This window comes from Lepidothrix coronata, unplaced genomic scaffold (genome assembly GCF_001604755.1).
Source record: "Lepidothrix coronata isolate B3197 unplaced genomic scaffold, Lepidothrix_coronata-1.0 Scaffold23, whole genome shotgun sequence".
Classification (NCBI taxonomy): Eukaryota; Metazoa; Chordata; class Aves; order Passeriformes; family Pipridae; genus Lepidothrix; species Lepidothrix coronata.
This window is the reverse complement of record NW_016690203.1, coordinates 829,836-848,843: the sequence shown is the minus strand read 5'-3', so window position 1 is coordinate 848,843 and position 19,008 is coordinate 829,836.

The window sequence follows — 19,008 nt, the reverse complement described above, 5'->3', positions numbered from 1 at the left end:
ATCTTAGGAATGAGGGAGAATGCCTATTTATATGACCTTCCTCTGCTTCTTTCTATGGTGACACTAGGTCACTGTGGAGTTTTTTCGTAGTCAAATTAAATAGCAAATACGTGGCATAATCGGCAAGTAAACTGAATCATGTACAGTTCACTGCCGGGTTGAAAAGCCTGATTGTCTCAAGGGTGTGCACTGGAGATTGACAAATGTTCCCCAGCAGGTGTCAGTGCAGGCCAGAGAAGGAGCGTGAGGAAGTCTGGTTTTATACGAGGTATGAAATGTAAATGCTGCTGTTCAGTTTAACACGATGTTTTGTGTAAGTAAAAGACATTTTATGGATGAAGCCATACTTTTAAATGTAAAGTGACACTAGTTATCAACAACGTTTTGCCCCATTAGTGCTCAAAAAACCTTAGAACAGGTCACTCTCAAAGTTATTTATGTAATGTGTGCTGACCTGAACAACATTGTCTGCAGTTCTTGCACGTTCTAGTTAAAATGTATTATAATATTATAATAATTTAATCTCAATGTCAGAGATTAAAAACTTCAAGAGCTGCATTCTTACACTGCTGTTTGTTTTAGTGGATCAGGTTTTCTGAACTTTTGAGGCAAAAGTTTGTGCTTATTGATAGAGATTGCACCTTAGTAAGGAAATGGGATCTTCTGCAAATAAAATCTGTGAACAAAATCATCATACCACACATTTTTAAAATAGGCCAGTTATTTTATTGCTTATAATCAAATGAACTTCTCAAAGTAGTAAAGATGCAGTACATTCAGTGCTGTGAGTCAAACTTCTGGTCTGTGCGTCAAGATGCAGCAGAATCTACAGGAAGATGAAATTGCAGCCGCTCAGTTAAATTTTAGTGAATAACACAAGTTTCATAAATAGTTAAGGCAAAGATTATTCAAAAATTCCATATAACGTAGACATTTAAAAGAGACGGGAGAATCCAAATCTGTTTTGAAGCACTTAACAAAGGTAGTTAATAAGGGTTGAAAGAAATCTTGTAGAAATACATTGCTCCACACAAACGTACCTTCCAGTTCTGCAGAGGTACAGTACTGCGTGCAACACCTTTGCAGTTTCATATATATAAGTAATGAGCAAAGTAGGAACAAAATTACTCAAGACAATGCTGAGCATTAGAAAGAAGAAAAGCTTGCAGAAGTCCAGCCAGGGATTAAAGCTGTAACTTTGAAAATCCAGGCTCAGAATTGAACTTCCTAACTAGGAATCGTGTAGACCTATCCACCTAGTTTTCGGTTTGCTGCCTTAAATGCTCTGTCTGGGCCAAATCAGAACATGGGTGGCTCCGATTTTTATTTAACATCATTTTATTGACTATGAAGAAAAAGATAACCCTTTCAATATGTATTTTCAAGACAGCTGCACTGAAGGGTGGACGATATTGTATTTTAAAACTGTAATTTAAAATAAAACCTTACATTTCCTCAGTCTTCTCCACTAATGACTCACTGGGTGGATACAAGGAGACCTGCAACTGAATATCTTTTTTTTTTTTTTTTTAACAGACATTGCATTTAATGTGATGTAATGGAATTTAGTGAGAAGCAAAGCACTATTTATGGCTTTGGCTTGGTACTCATTACTAACATTTTGAGATGGACATAATATGAATTTACCTAGCTTTTCATGACACATTGTTGCAACATTTTGCAATCTGGAAAAAAATAAACTTTGTTCTTGCTGCAGCAAACATTGCAGGACCCAGATAAGCATTTTTAGTTGTCTTTGAATTAACTGTAAAATAAATTTGCAAGTTTGCTTCGCAAAGCTTGTAGGGTGTTACCTAACCAGTGCTCTCCCAAACTAGGATATGCAAATATACCTCTTGCTGCAACATGTTCTAGAATATGCACAGCACTTTTCAGTAGCTTTAGCTCCGGGAAATTTAGTTCCGGATTGCTCGAGGCCATAGGAAGTCCTTTATTAATGGACCCAAGTTTGTCCTTTCCAGATGTTTTTAGCCCTCATTAAATAAATTCCGGTTCCTGAAAATCCTCTCTCCAGATGGCTCTAAATATGTTCCAATATTTACTCTGTCAACTAGAAAGCTTCTAAGCTGAATTACATAAATAGGAAATACTGTCCATCCTTCCAATGTACTGATTTGAAGGAAAATTTAAAATAATTTAGAATTTATTTATCAAACAATGTTTAAAATTGTAAAGTGGAATTACAGTAGTACACCTACATAGCAGCTTGGTTTCAAACAGCTAATTAGCTTTTGGAATCCTAAGGAGGAACTATCCTATAAACTGTCAGAGTTTTAAGGGTTCAAAAATTTTTTCAGAATAAATAGCCTGCAATACATTGCAACAGTGGAAACATTTTTTGGAATCAAGAAGTACTTGGAGCTTGTAGGACTTTGATATTTATGTCCTGGACAAGGTTAGAGATCCTCATTGCATCAGCCAATGTAATGAATTTTTTGTCTAGGGCACCTTGGGTGCAGAATACAAATACTGCACAGATACCTAGTATAGGACAGTATCTTTCTCCCATTTTGTTTAACACTTTCTGTGTATCCGTGTATCCAGGAGAAGTGGGCCTAAACACTGACTGCCATCTCTGGTTGTGGAAAAAAAAACAAAAACAAAAAATGAAAAAAAAAATTCGAACTCCAAAATATCTACATACATATTAAAAAAAAAAAAAGCGAGGTGACCAAGATGCATTGTGTTTTGAAACTTTCTTGCAGCTGTGACTTGCAGATGGTACAGCAAATGCAATTTCCTTTAAAACATCCATAACAGATAGAATTTTATGTAATAAAACTGTCTAATTTTTGACTTTTGTTTCTTAGCCAGATGATGAAGTAGGGAGGAAATGGACAATGCAGCCCACTACAGCAGGTTGTTGCAGTGTTGCTGTTTGCAGCTGAGGTGGTCACCATCAGCACAAGGTCACAAAAATGCAAAATCTTTCTTCAGTTGGTTTTTAGAGGATGCAAGTCCCAGAGAAATGTGTGGTGGTCAAACTGGAGCATGGAAAGTCATAGCAGAGTTTTTGCATACTGCCCCTTTGTCCCTTGAAGCATCCCCTCTTTATGCCCTTTCCAGGTCCAATTTTGCTTTTATCAAAAATTAAATTGAAATTCAAAAACTTAGTTGAATTTTTGCCATTATCTTCAGTCAAAATAAGAAAAGGCTCAAGAAAGAGACCCTATTGTTAAGAGTTTCAGTCCTCATTATATTTTGCCTGTTGACACGTAACTGGACTAAGACCACATACCTCTGCAAGGAGGTTATCCAGCAGCTATTGAATTAGTGCTACTGTAGGTCATTGCCTCAGTATGATCCCTTTGAAAAGGCTGCCATAAGGAGAAGCTTTAGCTGAAAACTATTTCCAATTATTTTCACACGGTAAGGAATTATTCTTCATATATGATGTGATTTCCACGTGCACCTTCCTTCTGCTTTTAAGTTCCCAGGCTGGTTTGTCCCACAGAATCCAATAAAGAAAGTGTAATTTCTCCCTAGGGTCTTTTCTGGTCATGTTTGATATCACTTAACATAATGAGCTTTTTACTCTCACATCATAAAAGGTTTTGTTTGAAATGTCTTTTTTTTTTCTTCCTTCAACAAAAAGTGTTGCTTACATCCCTTCTAAGGAATGCTCCGAGTTATGTGAAATGTGGACATGTTGTCTGGGCCAACCTCTTATCTGTGCCAGATTCAAAAAGTCTGGTTCAGTACAGTGGCTTAGACTGCATGTTTTTATTGTGTTTTGTTTCTTTTAAAAATATGTATGTATGTGTCCTGTTAAAAAACATTGCTGCCCCTGTCTAGGAACAATGCAACACTCACATCATTTCCTGAAAGAATAGAGTTGGAAGGCAATTATCTACTCACCAAACAGGCTAAAAGAACAGTTCCTGATATTCTTCTCAAATATTTCAACTTCCCAGGAATCCGGAAAAAATAATTCCATGAGACGGTGTTGTGAATGAAGGTATGACATTTCAGTTTCCTTCACTTGGAATCAGACATCCAGAGGTAATAAATTACCACGCGCTTGGCACTGTTGGGAGTGGGGTCTGGCTGTGGCAAATTGTTTTTTCTTCAGAGCGGGAACAATGAAGTGCTTTTACATCCTTTGTCCGGTGACAGGCAAGGCTTCTTTCTTAATAGACTTTCATTAGCAATCACATGGATTACACCTAGAAGAAACAGGAACCTGACAGCAAAGTACCTTGAATCAAATTTATTTTAGAGATAGGAAAGTATCATCGAGATTATTTTTTTTCCATTTTACCTCTGTGAAGGAAAACCAGTAACAGGGTCTGAGAAATGTACTCTAACAGGAAAATAAATGGGGAAAAAAATGAGTGGTGTAAAAGCACGTTTACCTCTTTCTCATGTATCTCAATGAATGCAATTTTTACCAGCATTATCCTGGTCTCATTTCTGTCACTCTGAAATTACTACATCTGCTGTCTGTATTAATTTTTCATTTTGTTTTGTTTTATTAGGGCAAAGGAAGGAAGAGTGAATACATACAAGAGGATTCAGATACTGCCTTTGCAAGTTCTCTGTCAAAGTAATCTTCAGCTTACTCATTGATTTGTGATTGAATAGTTCTTAGGGGGGATTGCAATTTGGATTGTATGATAGGCATTATATTGGCATATAAAAAAAGTGAAATGCTGCTCATGGGAAAAGAGTTGATGCTCTGGATCTCTGAAGAACTCAGTTTAGGTGTTTAAAAATCAAGAAAATGGAAAATACATCTGATAAGTGTTTGTTTGGATCCAAAGTGAAGGATTTTAGTAAAGTAGCAAGGCGAACCTTGCACTATTAAATTTGTGATGTTATAGCAAGAAAACTGCAAGTCAATGCAAATCAAAAATCAAATAGTATTAAACCAGAAGCTCTTCATTGAGCTTGCCCTCATTCTTGCATCATGGTGGAGTTCAAAGAAAATACTCTTAAAAGGGAAAGGTATAGATTCCCTTTAACTGATTAAGAAAAGAGATAGTTCTGATTTATTGAGAATATATATATATATCATATATATATATATACATATATACTCAAAACTCGCTTTTTTCAAGCATCTAAAATTGGAAGGCATCTCATCAGTAATGAGGTCAAACAGCTTCAGCATGTTTCATGGCTCATGACATGTTTCATGAACATTAGACTGGTTTGTGCTGCCTGTAAAGGTTAGGTAGTAAGACTATCTTGTCTTCTACACAAAATGTCACAGTGGTTTTGCACATGAACCAAAAATAATAAAGTTTAAAATTAGTTTATTGTTTAATAGATCTTTCTTTTCCTACCTGACAGCCCTGGTACATAAACAGGCATATGTAAAGGTCAACTTCTTATTTTCATTTTGCTTTCTCTGCTCTTGGCTCATGGTAAAGAGATGATAAGCTAATAGTTTCCACAATTGTTTTAGTAGAGCCCAACAGGCTTCACCTCCCATCCTTTTCAAATGGCCTGATAGTTGCCACTGGTGGTAGGATTCAAGACTGCCATAGGACTTTGTTGCTCTGCTTTTCACCAGTGCTGTCCCTTTGGCTTCATTTCAGCTCATTGCTGAGCTGGCAATGTAATCCTAAAGGAGTACAAGGCAATAAATTATTTCTGTTACTAGAATTAGTGGCCATTAAGTCAGTAACAGATGTTCAACTGAAAGGTCAGATAATTTACAATGGGAAACGTTATTCCTGTTGCCACCTTTCACAATTAGAAGTATGTAGCTTACCTACCTAATACTCAAAGTGTTTGTGGCTCCATGCAATTATCTAAAACCTGGCCTGAGAATCAGACCCTCACTCCATTATAGGATCGTAAAGAAGAAAGAGAGAAAAAAACACTTCCAGAGAGTTGAGTAAAGCAAACTAAAATCAGTATGTCTTGGTATTCTATAATATCTATATTGATATTTTGCTAAGCCCTTTGATTAGAGAAATTGAACTGAGTGGTAAACAGCTAAAGATTAGATAAGACATAAGAAGTGTCAGCTTGCTTGGAAACAACATGTATTTTAGGATATATCATCTAGGAACCTTAGGCAATCTATTATTTACATTTTTTTAAACATGGAATTTATTAGAGAAGTGTGGAATTTATTATCTGTTTTTTTAACATCTATAGAAAACAGGATTGTCAGCTTTCTTACTGTGCAAGTAATTGAGTCATAAAGGCTCCAAAATTATTTTCTATAAAATTGAAAGGGAAAGAAAAGGTCTCAAATTGTGTTTCTTACCAACAGGTAACTATACTGTGCATCCAAGGGTAGTACAGGCTTTTTTGTGGAATTCTTTTTGCAGTGTTTTTTTCCTGAGCATGTTAGTGGAATAACTGTGTTTTGTGATAAGTACAATATCTTGTTCCTGGGATCTGTGTAACTTCTGTGTAACTAAGGAAAAGGAGAAAACCAGAACTGTAGAGATAGGAGTACTACGCAGATAGATAAAGCACTTGCAGTTATATTATTTTCCTGTATTTCTTGCTATTAAGTGCTATAAACAGAGAAAGGATGAAAGGTTATACATAATCAGAAAAAAACATTTCTTTTGCCTATCAAATGGATATTCATTTAATTTTTAGATCGGTGGTTGAGCCAGCATTTAAAATAATTATTAAAAAAAAATATCAGAATAAAAATTGACTTTCTGGAGGCTGTTGTGTTGTCAACCAGTGGCCGGAGGCTCAGGCAGACTTTCCCCAATTAGCAGGTTGCGTGCCCGTTCTGGTTGGCCAACTTCACTGTTTATGCGTCCTACACGTTACCGCAGTCGAGACTCAAAACAGTAAACACCTCAGAACACCAAAAGTGCCAAAAGCCACCTTATTTTTGTTGTTATTTTCTGTAATTATACCTGGGAGGACTGGAGAGTTTTAGCACACTTTTTCCCTCACTTTTTTTTTTTTCTTTTTTATGACTTGGTTTTTGCATTTCATAAACCCTTGGCAATGGGTACAAAAGCTGCCTTTGGACTTGCATGAGACGAGGTCCTCTAGGACACATAGGTTTCCAGCAATGATCAGTTCCCTTCTTTCACCATGTCCTGTGTTGGTGATGCGACCAAGAGAGCCGACATATGTGTACAGCCTCCTTACCTGATATGGGACTCGCCCTCAAGAGTTGTTTCCCGAGGGTCGCATTCACTTCTGTGATTTCCCTCGTCTGATTTCTGTTTTGTGCTTGGCTTCTTGGTGAGCAATGATGCCCTGTGAACTCTAGCATTTGTCTTTACCAACCTTGTCCCTGACCGTGCTTTTCCTCAACAAGCCTGTATTAGGAGTTGCACAGTTTCAATTTTTTTTCCTTCTTTTTTTCTTTCTTTAACACGAAAAGGTCAGTTTGGTTTACTTTAGGGTAGAAGGTCTAACACTTTATAACAGAAAAGGTGGATGCAAGTTGTTTTCATAGAGTTTAAGTGAGGTTAAGTGGGTTCCCCCAAGGTTTGTGCTGGTGCTCTCTAATGTTTAATTTGGAGGAAGGCACAAGCAGTGGGATGGTAAAATCAACACATGCCCCAAAAATTACTCAGTTACATTTGGAAAGGAGGTGAAGGAAATGTGGAAGGACTTAACAAAGATCAGGCAATCTGACATAATGATGGAGCTGCAACTGCAGTGTAATGTAATTTAGAGAACAATGTTGACCATTTATATATAGTAGATATTAATTCACTGAAACCAGCTGGGAAAAAGATACAGATGTGGCTGTGAGGAACTGAGTGAAAAGATCTTTCCATGCACTGTTGGCTGAAAAGCAAATAGATATATGGGAAATAAGGTAGCATGAAGAGAAGAACAAAGAACAGTACTATAAATAAATAAACAATGTAGTACCTTGATCTACAGTATGTACTCACATGAACTACTAAATACAGTCTGCTTCATCTCAGAAGGGATATGACTGAGAAGGGAAAAGAAAAGGACAGTGAAAATCAAATGAAATTCGGAGAAGTATGTATGTAGAGAGAAACTTTTAGAGGTCTGAAGTGGAGGGTGCAGTCTTCAGTACAGTAAACAGTACAGAGAAAATAAATCACACCTCTATTCACATCTCTTTATTATCTAAGAGTAGACAGAAAAGGGATTAAATCTATTGGACTTTTACAACTGATTAAAGAAATTGGTTTTTTTATATAACACAAATTATTTTGTAGTCCACACTACAGGTTGCTGTTGACCAACTGCTTTGTAGGTGAACTTTCCAGGAAAATTGTTCGCACTTCATTGGAGGACTCCACTTAGGAAACTTTCTGTTGGCTTTCTTGGGTAAATTTCATCGTGACCTTTTCTAACTCTTGAATACTTACCCTTTGCACAACACTTTCTAACACAGAGGAAGGCATCTTATCAGACACTAATCTTTAGGTATGTGTTTTCGATGGATTTTAGTTCTTCAAACAATCTATTTCACACTTTTTGTTATGTAACAATTGCTATTTAATTCTTATTAGTTAAGGAGCTCTAGGAATACATTAATAAAAAAACTCCCATGTTTTACTGAAAGTAAAAAAAATTTGTATTCTTTTTTCTTTAAGATTCCCCCATCCTATTGCACCTTGCTGTTTTTTCTGGGTAGGTAAAGATTTATGTGCATTTCACAAAATTTTCAATGAGGAGCATGCACGTGGCTGGTCATCTTTGGTTTATTTCCAGGCTTAAACAGTGAATATTGGGCAGGATGATCTATCAGTGCTGTTAGTTAGAAATATGTTGTGGGAGGCAGGGTTACATTGGATCCTGCATGGCTTTGCAAGGTGCCATGGGGGAAACTATGTAGTGCTTTGGCTTAGGGGAGAGAGAGAGAGGACATGCTTTTATTAGGAAAATACAAAGAATGACATTTTTTCCTATAAATCAAATACATCCATGCCACTGGAATGACTTATGGGGCTTTAAAATAAATTTACTATGCAAAGGTATTGAAAGGCAAGGTGGCTACTGTCTGTGGCAAAGCTGTAATAATTTGTTGTTCTTGCTTATTAAGAGTTCACTGTAAATAAGCTTCCTATCTAAATAGCTTTGCTTTATGTGGAATTTAATAGTCCAGCAGCATGTTTGCCTACATCTAGTTTTGCTTCTAGATTTTCTGACGTGTAATCTTGATTTCTTTTAACACCACTGGAATAGTCGTGTGCTTCTGTGGGGACTGACTGTTGAAGTGTCTATTGGAAAGAAAGATCAGCTTCTGATTGTGAGAGAAGGGCATGTGGCTGTGGACACCTTACAGATGAGGAAATTGTGAGGTTTTTCTGGTACTGGCCCAAGAAAAGCAGGATTGCTGTCCTTAGGGGTGGTATAAGGAGAACCAAGAAAGCTGAGCCAGGCTTTCCTTTTACCACTATAACGGTAGTGCTGAACTAACACTAAGGCCCAATTCAAATTAAATCTTTTCTGGCCAACAGTGAGCTATGAACAAGGAGAATACACAAACATCCTCTCCTAAAAAAAAAAAAGCACACAGAGCAAACCCCACCAACCCCTCTGCCAAAAAGCAGCAACACCCCTCCTCCAAGTCCCATCTCGTGTTCCTGAATCTGATCACATACTTCTGCTTCAGCACATAAGAGAATTCCATGAGAATTTAATACTTCAGTCTTGAGCTTCCCACAGGGCAGCTGGCTTGGGCTCCTTCACAGAGACAGGGTAAGCAGTAGGTGATGGAAGGTTTTCCAGTTAGCACTAGCATACTCCACAAAGCAGGGAAGGTACAGAAACAGATATAAATTATAATTAAAAATAACCCACTTTCACCAGTAACAACAGAGGAAAATACTTTCCATGCTATGTAAGTAATATATCAGCATTTAAGCTGATTAAAATTTGATAAAATACTAACTTCCATGTTTTCTGATAGGAAGGCTGGGGCCCAAGATAAAGCAGTGTCATGCTGGGGAGGACAAACACCCTAGCATCCAATAACTTTTAAAGCATTTATTTTGTTAAGACTGATCCCCATTTCCTTTGTAACTCTTTGTTTATTAATGAGTTGACTCATCCAGAGTCCAGCAGCTTGTTTCCGCACCAGAGAGATGGAATTGCACCTCTGCCAAGTGGAGTCAGAGGCAGAGATAACAGCCAGCAACAACAATAGTCTTCCCTGGTCCCTTTGCCAAGAACAATTGGCAGAAAGGACTCGAGGAGTAACTTATCACCAGGGTGAGGAGAAGCTGAAGCTCTGGAAGCACAGGGGTTGCAGCTTGCCTGCCACAGATAAACAGCAGGATGCAACCAAGAGCCAGGCATGCTTTGCAGGCTCTACCTGGCGGAGGAGGAGGAGGCAGGCACCCACTGGTTAATGTAACATTCTGTGGTAGCCAGCCAGTTATTTTAAGTAGTCTACTAATAGTATCAGCCTAATGCAGCAAGCTTTTTTAAAGTGCCAAAGCCACACTGACAAAACCCTGAAGACAGTTCAATGTTGAGGTAAGTATTGCTCACGAATGCACACACATCCTGGAGCTGGTTAAGGTCTTCTCAGTCAAAGCATTGTGTTTTTAAAAGTAAGATCCCATATGATGGGTGATGTGAAATGAGCTCGCAACAGTTTGCATTTGACAGTTCAGCCTGTTTGTCTCCAGTCTTATTCTGCAAAATAGGGATCACTTGTTCATATCAATGCTGCTATGTTTGATCTGGATGACTCTTTTGCTCGAGAGTGAAAAAAGTAGGATCACCTGAGGCAAATTCTTTTACAAAAAGTGTTTCAAAATTTGACCTTGTGACTGTGTTGTGGTTCTTTTTGAGAGAAGATCCCTCTGCTAGCTAGTCAGAGAAACTCAGACTTCACAAATATGATAACTCTAAGTTACAGCTGTACAGCTATTTACATGGCTTTTTGGACAAAACAGATATCTTACTAAATAGCATTTTGAATCTAATTTAAACACCTCTAAAGATAAATTTGTATGTGACCCAAAATTCATCATGATTAATGAAATATGACTTAATATGTTTAATTTAACAAAGGAATATAGCAAGTTTTGGGGTTTTAGAGTGGGCAGCAGTGGGAAATGGTATGTTCGGGATCGTCAACTAAAGGTGGCCTTCATACTAAGATTAAGGAGACATTGGAACCTATTATTTTGTTCTGCATCTTTTATATGTCTTAAATGAAATTTGCTTCTTGATCTGGCTCAGTGTCAGAAACCGCCTTTCTAGTCCGGCTTGGTAGAGATTATTTTCTGTTATTCTTTCCTCTTCCTTGTCTATACAGCTAGATTGTATTAAGATCCTTCCACTTCTTTTTCTACAGAGCTGTCTTTACCATAACTTCATCCAAATCTCTCATTTTAGCTTTTATTTTACCATGTGTTGCTCTTTAGCTCTTGCAACATGCCTGTGTCACAGGGGCACGTGCTTCCCCCCTAAAATGGGTTGAATTCAAACAATTTATTAATTTCATCATGCCACTTCTCACTTCAGATCTCAGAGCTGGTTTTCATGCACTGTCATATCCAATTTAGGGCTCTAGGTCCTTCAACACAAAGACACAAAATTACTGCTGATTTTTAAACTTTAAATTTCCTGGTATTTTGAATTCTAAAGTTAGGCTTTACTGAACCATTAACATTATTTTTGTTTCACAACAGAAAGGACAGGGATACAAAACAACATGAAGATGGCTTGCAATAAAATTTTTCATAACCACTAGACCAAGATATGAGAAAGTTACTGATTTCTGAGGTATGAGTTCAGGGTGGGAAAATAATGACTTCCTGTGAATCAACAATATTATTATAAAATTTGAACATCCCAAATGTACTTAAACTGTAATCTTTGTCCATGAGCCTATCTCAACCACCTGTCTTCTCACTCCCACTTTATCCTATCACATCTAAAGTTAGACTGTTAGCACTAGAGGAAGAGATCACACCTTTCACATATCTCTTTTCTTTTTTTTTAAGAGTTTAGCCTATTTTTGTTTGCCCTATAAATAACTAATAGCTAGTGTGGTGCCAGGAAAGGAAAGAAAAAAGCTACATTAGATCACAGGGCAAAATAAGAAATCAACAAACTTAAAAATAAATATTTCCTTTACAAAACGCAACCACTCTTGGAAGAAATCAACGCATCCAGTGTTCTGTGAATGAAATCGACCTTTTCACTGTAGCAGCCCTGTTCCTGACTAAAGAGGCTGCCATGCCATGCAAGGGCATTTGGGGCACCTAAATGATGAGGCAGACTAGTGCTATGGGCTGAGAGCCACCTTGCAAGTCGCTGGCAGGCAGTGCCTGCAGGGCCAGGGCTAGAGATGCTCCGTAGGCTGCCAGAACTCCCAATGGGGATCAGCAGTGACCCCCACCTTCAACTATTTGTTGCTGTGATGCCCTTCCCTTGTGCTGGGTGTTTGCCAGCAGGGTTAGTGCCCCAGTGGGCTCTGTCAGATGAAGGTATGCACAGCTGTGCCAGCACAAGATGAAAGGGAGGAGCAGAGAGGAGTGGTGGGTCTGGAGCTGCTCACTGTCATCATGACTTTCTGCTTTTGTCAGCAAGGTAAGTGGTAGTTGAGCGTCTCTTTGTTCCCAGTGTTAGCCCAGAGTTAACATATCACCAGCTTTAATGACTTTAAAAACACATTGATATTCATTCCCCTTAAGGTATTGGGGTGTTCAGCTCCTGATCTTACCTGATGTGTTTCTAAGCATTCAGCCGTACAAGCCTTAGCACTGCTGCAACTTGTTTGTCATTTGATGTAAAACAACTAGTTTTATTTTAATGATGCGCTATTGATTTGATTTGCCTTGAGTTTTCACTGTGCCTCTTTCCTTCCCATCTAATACCTACTTAAGCTTCCTGTTTATGATATCATATTAACTTTGCCTAAGATCTAATTCTTTTAAGTGTTGTAGTTTTCTTGCCTTATAGGTAGCAAAATATAGATAAGGAACATGAACCACACTGGATTCCCAGAACAAATGTAGAAAGTGAGGAAGTTAAACACCTTCTCATGAGATCAGAAGAGAGTGTTGTCAAAAACATCTTCTTAGAAAAACATCAAAATGTATGGCTACCTTAGGTGCAGCAGGACTCTGACTGTGTAGAAGCATGCTTGGACCTCCAAAATGCTTTTGCGAGCTTTCTGACCTGGAAATGCCACAAAACACCAGTCAGTCCCAAGTGACAGCAGAAAGGAGACCACAAGAGAAACTGTGTTTCAAGATGGAAGAGATTTGGCATTGTGGTGCCAAGACCATCAGTGTTCTCCACTGCAGCTGTGATTACCAACGTATTGGACAGTAGTTTATAGTATCTCCATCTGTACCCTCAGGATACATTTGGTAGCTGATAGCACTTTTTATCCTCTCGTAGATGACTGTGCTGTATTCATACCATATTTATCTTGAAGAACTTGAGAAACTCTTCTTGTCACTACTAACATTGGCAGCATCCCAGTATTTCACTTTTGGTGAATGCTACCAGTGAATCTTCCACTGGAACTCTCAGCTTCTTCTCCGAGTGTCTTCCACATGTACCACAGAGGACTCTAAGCAGTCAGCTCATCTTTCTTCACACCCTTTCTCACCACAAATTAGTTAAGACAAAACACCCAAAATGTGTAACTAGTAGCTACACCAGATAGTAGCCATCTATTTTTTTAGAGAGTTAGGGACTCTGGAAGTTGGGTAACATTTCAGCTGCCATCTCACTTCCTTTCTACACAGGCAGACACAGCTGTTTGTGGTTTTTCTCCCCTCCCTGCTGTGTTAATCTACTAACACCTGGCAAATGCACCTGTAGGCATTTCTGAGACTGAGGAGCAAACAGCACTGAACGTGCTCACTGAGCTGGCTGAGAAAGAGCACGATATTACTTAAAAATAGCATTTGAAAGTGGCAAAGGCAAATAACCCTTCCTCAGGCTACAGGTCAAGTTGAGGACTTTCAATTTAGTCTAGCTCTGTAGGATCTGTCCCCTAAAGAATCCAAAAGATCAGAAACCTAGAGATCTAAGAGAGTGCTTAACTTCTCAATAAATACTGCTATTCTGAGCTGCCTGTGAACAATTCCTTCCTATTAATAACTAAATACACTCATGAAAAAGCTATTTTCTTTCCTGATTAGGAGGACACCAAAGGCTTTCCCAGAGTTTGAGAAGTTGTGCATGCACAGCACCAGGACAGCCCCCAGCATCCCATGTGTGGGATGGCAGTTTGATTAGGAGGGATGGTTCAGAAGATGGTGGCTGGAAGCTGCTGAAACGTCAGCTTGAATTTGGCTTCATTTCAAAGAGCTTTTGCCTTTATTTTGGGGAAGGCTCCAGTTCAGAAGCCACGAGTAGCCCAGAATTAGGAAGGATACTATTTTAGAGAGTTAAAAGGTGTTTAGTTATTGTCATCGACTGCGCAGGGCTCAGCACAAGAATAACCTGTCTACATTGTTCCAAGAAATGTGTAATCTAGCGCCCTGACAACATGTGGGAGGCCAGTGTGATGGTTACATTTCTGATACTGGATGTAAGCACTTGCTGTGGTACCTGAGCATGCAAGGAGGAGAGATAAAAACCTCAAACATCTCGCTCATTTCTGAAGAGATGAGATCCCTAACGTTAGGACTGCATTTACAGGGCTCTCTTGAAAATGACCACTGTGGGTAGGTGAGGGCTGCATGCTCTTCCCGGGATATCTCATGGGGTGGAAGGGAATAAGCTCCCTTGAGGGAGCTCCTTGAGGAGTAAGGGAGAAGATGTTATTTTCATTTCTCTGCAGGTGTTCTGAGACACTGCTGCAGAGTTCAGGGTCTGTGATCCTTCACCTCGCTTTCCCAGAGTATAAAGGGAGAGTGTGAATTTTCCACCTCTTGAAGCGGCTTTCACTAGCATTTGAAAACACGTTAAAGACTAAAAATAATTACCAGAAAGACTTTTATTTAATATTTAGTTTGATCCTCTATGGAAATTTACTTTTGTGGCCAGTGCTTTGCCCTCCTGAATATTAAGGCAACTATGGTATATCTCTGTCTATATATATCTATATAGTTAGTTAAATATTGGGGTATACATCAATATACCTAAATAAGCACTCTGCTGAAGTCCATTAAATGAGATATTCCAGGTGCCTGATAATTAAAAATATTCCATTAATTTAAATACATGCACTTGTCTGAAAAAATTTTAATTAAATTCAAACCAACTGATTGAAGCTCCATGTGACCTTCTCTACTCTTTGCTACTTTAAGAACATTTGTGCCACTTGCAAATTTTCCCACCTTAGAATTCTTTTTTTTCAGGCCATTATTTTAAAAGTCCTATCTGGAAGCTTTGCAATGTTAGCACTCCCGAGCTATCCATGTCTTACCAGTGGTTTATATTGCTTATTGTTTGCACTACAGTCTGTAATAGCATGTATAGCTCTGGCTGTGGACTTTAACACATCTGTAACACATGCTGAACATATGCATAAGTGCAGGAGGAAGCCTCTGTCTGTCCACCATTTCTCTTTACTAACTGTCATGGCTTTGAGTTTTTTTTCTCAGATCTTCTTTGGTTTCTGATTCAAGACAACAACATTTTTTGTCTTCTTCTGTTAGTGCTAGTCCTTCCATAAACCACTGAAAGCACATTCTGTCAAAGTCTTTTCCAGAATTTTAGTGTATTTTATGAACCGATTCCTTTCTCCTTTTCCTCTCTATTTCTTTGACAAAGTTAGAAAGTCCAATGCCTTAAGGTATGAGGCACATCAGACAGGTGCCTTGTAAGAATGGTTATAAACATGCAATGTTGCACAATATTACCATGTAAAACAAACAGTTTATCCCTCAGGTCCATCTGCTTCAGTGGGACTCCAGGCATGTCAGTATGACAAATGTGACATGCAATGTGGCATGTAAATCCCCACCGCCTTCTTTGCAGTGTCTCATTTTGGACAATGGCTGAAGGTGTAAGCAGCTAAAGACATTGTGGTCCCTCTAAAGATAGGAGTGACACAAAGCCCTTGGTGTGCCCTCCAACCTTGTAGAAGATTGAACATGCATCTCAAATTTATGACTCAGTTTCCCATCAGTAGTAATTGTTGTAATTGCAGTCCAGGAGCAGTAGTTGCTATGTTAGAATATCTGAAATGGTAAGTCTCCTTTCACCGTCAGATGTGAAGCATGCAAAGGCTTGAAAGAGTGACTCACTGCAATAAAGCTGATAATGTGTGTTGACTTATGGAGTTCTATTAAAGAACTGCACTTCCTTCTTCTGCTACCTGAACTTTATCCACAAACAGAGGTCCCAAGCCAGATGTCATTGTGACAGAAATGTTAATAGTAATTGCAGATATTACCAAGCTTATTTTTTAACATGATTTCTCATAATTACATCGTAAAAATCCACATTTTCGTCTTTCCCTACATGGTAGGGATGTCCAAGCAGAGTTGTTTAATAGCTGTAATCTCACAGTATTTTAAGTGAGCATAAGGAACAGGAAACAACAAGCTTAAAAGAAGAATAAAGCAAAAGTTAATCATATGCTGGAATGCTCAATAAAACATATTTGCTATTTATATCTCTTTTCTGAAGTAATTTGCAAGTATTCAAAAATTAATCCTCGTATCACTCATGTGGATTGAGTATAAATTTCTTTTCAGAGAAGCAAAAGTGCAGACTTGTCACTGTGCGTGGCTCATCAGAAAGGTCTTGAGTTTATTGTGTCCCACTAAAGCTGGTAGCAGTGGAGTGGTTTGGATACTTTAGCTGATGATGACTGAGGTAGGCTTGCACAGACAATGCCTATCCTCTGAGAGTGCCAGAGGCTTGAGCCAGCTGTCTGTCAGTCATACGCCGCCAGTAAAAGATCCACTTTAAAAGCAGGATCTTCCATTAAAAAATAACTTCCATTTCCAAACAAGCTTTATGTACACAGCCTTATCTAAAGAACTCCAGATTGCCCCCACTTTGAGGTAACAGACAAAGAAACCTTAGCCAGGGCCACATCTCGGCGGATGAAACAAGCTCCCGTGTCATAGGTGCTGCCCGCTCAAGGAGGATCTGCTCTGCATTGAACAGGATCCAGAGCCTGTAAACACATGGGGTAGATGGCTTGTGCATGCCTTGAGGTACAGAAGAAATGTCCTTCTCTTCTATGGTCAAAATATATACTATGGTCAAAATGGTTTTTCCAGGCAGCCTTCATCCAGATCCATCTCATTCACACATGGAGGAAAAAAGTGATTTCATGGATTCTTTTATGCCCTGTCATTTTAATGTAGTTAATTCAAAGTCTGAGATTCCTTTTTCTGATGAAAGCTTCTTCAGGCCCTAGAACCAGGTGTATATTTCCAAGCAAAGAAAGTCCATCACATGAATCTCCAAGTAGAAATACTCTTTGGCACATAAGCCTTAATGGCAAATGTTTATCATTTCACAGTTTTTGCTGCAACACATTGAAGTACATTGGATGCTCTGTAGGCAGGAGATACAGTTCTGTCTTTTGCTTTAGTTATTTCAAGTTTACACTAGAATTCATATAAAACATATGTAGAATGAATTCATTATATCTGAACTCAGTGTCACACTGACTAAATGTTAAGAGAACAAGTGCTGCATTTTAACCCCAGGTTTCTTCTCTCTCATGCCCCTATCCAAAACATGCTTGACCCTTGTCTGTTATTGTCCTTATGTTTGTAGAGCATAGTGTAAAACTCTGAGGCAGTGACTCAAAGTCAGTCTTTCCAAAAGAATTTAATATTTCTTGAAGATAACTTTGTAATTTAGATAAAAAATATATCCATTTCACAGGGAATCTTGCTGGTGTGAGAGTAAAGGTACCTTCCTTTTTTTTCTATCGGGCAAGACATACACCCGCTTTGTGCTTCCCCATGTGCCCTGTGCCAGCAGGAATTGCTGTGAAATGCCTACGTTGTGTTAGTTTAGTGATATGATCTGTTTGCCATCAGGGACTCCACATGAAAAGCAGGTAGTTATGGCTCAGTTTCTGTTGTTTGAAGAGGCTGAGAGTTCTGTAGTGTAAAAGTCAGACACTGGTTTTGAGTACATGAAATCGTTGGTCAGTATAAATAACGCAAGTTCAGTAAGCAATATGTGAGGATCAATTAATTTTTAATTTTATAAAAACAGAGCAAAATTCTCCCCTTTCCCCTTTTCTAGCAGAAAGCTGCTTAGCAGAATAGGTGGGAAAAAAGGTATTTACCCGGAAGGTTTGTAGAGAATGAAGCTTCAGAGAGGTGTTTGCTGGTGACTGGCTGCCTTGGAGAGGAATCTTATGACCTTCAACAGAGCATGAAGAACTGACAGTAGCCCCTAGTGAAGGGTTTTCAATTGAGACTGGGCTTTATAGAAATTCATAGGAATTTTGGTGGGTTATGCCACTGTCTGAATGTTCCCAAGCTATTCTTGATACCTCCTTGTTTCCTGATCAAATGGCATGTTGTTCTGCATGAGAAGGAAGAAGAAAATAGATTAAACTGTTCGAAGGTTGGTGATAAGATATTCTTAGTCATTAGTAACTTCTAGTGCTCCAGCCTCTTTGCAAGCTACTACTGTTTTCCTGCAGGATGCTGCATTGGAGTTTATATAAAATCTAAGTTGTTCAAATCTTATAGAACTGAAACTGTGTAATATATTATTGTATATTGTAGTGTGTAATATTTTAATATTTCTACTTGCAGAGCTTTACCTAACTGTGTTCAAGCTCACACCAAGGGAAAATATTTATTTAATACTTTCTAGTAGTAGGCACACATACAGTCTATGTATCTTGACAAGATGGCAATCAAGGAAGGGTTTGGTTTTTATCACATAGACTGAGCTTTCACAGAAAAACTAGAATGTTTAGTTTTGTTAAACTGCTTGAGGTACCTCAGCTTTTCATTGAGACCATCGGCACGGAAAATTAATTCCTCCCTGGCTGAATGCCTAAAGCTACAGTCACTGATTTAGTTGTATTTACCCAAGGATTAGATCAGAAATATAGGGACCTAATACTTTTCTAGCAAACTAAACACACTAGAAACATGATCATGTTTCATGAGATGAGATAAGATTAAATTCTGTCCCCAAAAA